We start from the raw sequence: 2500 nt of genomic DNA, 5'->3' as shown, positions 1-2500 counted from the left end.
GCCAAGATGGACATAAGAAGGACATAACATGGGAATGGTAATCTCACAGTCTGTAGACACTTTAGGAAAGTAAAAGAGACAGGAACAGGAACAGGAACACTCATAAGACAGGAACAGGAACAGGAACAGGAACACTCATAAGACAGGAACAGGAACAGGAACAGGAATAAGACAGGAACAGGAACAGGAACAGGAACAGGAATAAGACAGGAACAGGAACAGGAACAGGAACAGGAACAGGAACAGGAGCAGGAGCAGGAACAGGAACAGGAACAGGAACAGGAACACTCATAAGACAGTATAGGCCCACAGATGCCTTGACTGTATGATGTGCCCTCTAGCTGTAATCATGAGCGAGCCAAGATGGACATAAGAAGGACAGAGCATGGGAATGGAAATTTCACAGTCTGTAGACACTTTAGGAATGTAAAAGAGACAGGAACAGGAACAGGAACAGGAACACTCATAAGGCAGGAACAGGAACAGGAACAGGAACAGGAACAGGAACAGGAACAGGAACACTCATAAGACAGGAACAGGAACAGGAACACTCATAAGACAGAAACAGGAACAGGAACAATCATAAGACAGGAACAGGAACAGGAACAGAAAGAGGAACACTCATAAGACAGGAACAGGAACAGGAACACTCATAAGACAGAAACAGGAACAGGAACAATCATAAGACAGGAACAGGAACAGGAACAGAAAGAGGAACACTCATAAGACAGGAACAGGAACAGGAACAGGAACACTCATAAGACAGAAACAAGAACTGGAAAAGGAACAGGAACACTCATAAGACAGGAACAGGAACAGGAACAGGAACAGGAACACTCATAAGACAGGAACAGGAAGAGGAAGAGGAAGAGGAACAGGAACAGGAACAGGAACAGGAACAGGAACACTCATAAGACAGGAACAGGAAGAGGAACACTCATAAGACAGGAACAGGAACACTCATAAGACAGGAACAGGAACAGGAACAGGAACAGGAACAGGAACACTCATAAGACAGGAACAGGAAGAGGAAGAGGAAGAGGAACAGGAACAGGAACAGGAACAGGAACAGGAACAGGAACAGGAACAGGAACAGGAACAGGAACACTCATAAGACAGGAACAGGAAGAGGAACACTCATAAGACAGGAACAGGAACACTCATAAGACAGGAACAGGAAGAGGAACACTCATAAGACAGGAACAGGAACAGGAACAGGAACAGAAACACTCATAAGACAGGAACAGGAACACTCATAAGGCAGTGTAGGCCCACAGATGCTCTATTACATCAACTCTACTTTCTGTTTATCTCTCACCCTCCTTTTCTTTCTCTCTGTGCTTCTCTCTCACTCCATCTCTCTCCTTCCCACTCTCTCACTCCATCTCTCTCCTTCCGACCCTCTGTCTCTCTCACTCCATCTCTCCCCTTCCCAACCTCTCTCTCTCTCTCTCTCTCTCTCTCTCTGTGCTTATCTCTCACTCATCTCTCTCCTTCCCACCCTCTCTCTCTCTCTCTGTGCTTCTCTCTCACTCCATCTCTCCCCTTCCCACCCTCTCTCTCTCTCTCTCTCTCTCTGTCCTTCCTTGCCTCTCTAACTCGGTTGCTCATGTGGTCAAAATTACTTACAGACAACTGGAGTGGTACTGCAGATTTATTAACGATATCGGGAGCATTGTTACAAGCAATCCATGTTCATGAAATGTCCCACAACAATGCCCATCAGTCTCTGGGCAAACTCATGTCTTATACCTTAAACCCCTCCCTCGTACTCTTACACTGTGGCCGCCTAGTCCTCCACTATAGATAAGAGTATTTACATAGGATCCCCTTACCCCAAGCCTTGAATAACTCTCTTAGCTCATCAAACCTTACCCAACAGGTCAGACAGAATACATGGCCATACTCAGTTACCAATTCAATTGATGTTATACTATGGAATCCTATACTAACCTACTTAAATAAATGTGAAACATATATTTTTTATCCCACACTCAAACACATACTCTCTCAGTATGTCTCCCTCTTGCTCTCTCTTAAACCCACACACACACACGCTCTCTCCCTCAATGCGTCTCTGTCTCCCTCTCTCCCTTCACCCCTCATCAGAGAATGATAGAGAAACAGACTGATAGAGAGAGAGAGAGGGACAGAGATAGAGACTGATTGAGAGAGGGACAGAGAGAGAGAGACTGATTGAGAGAGGGACAGAGAGAGAGAGACTGATTGAGAGAGGGACAGAGATATGGAGAGATAGGAACAGAGATATGGAGAGAGGAACAGAAAAAGAGGGACAAAGAGAGAGTTAGAGAGAGGGACAGAGAGAGAGCGACTCCTCCAGCAGGATGGTTTTCCCATGCCATCACACACACACACACACACACACACACACACACACACACACACACACACACACACACACACACACACACACACACACAGCTGGGGAACCTCTGTGCTTTAATTGGATTCTCCTCCCAAATCTCATGGCTCCACAGGA

This window comes from Sprattus sprattus (genome assembly GCF_963457725.1).
Source record: "Sprattus sprattus genome assembly, chromosome: 7".
NCBI lineage: Eukaryota > Metazoa > Chordata > Actinopteri > Clupeiformes > Clupeidae > Sprattus > Sprattus sprattus.
The sequence above is the reverse complement of the archived record's forward strand: the minus strand, read 5'-3'. Positions refer to the sequence as shown.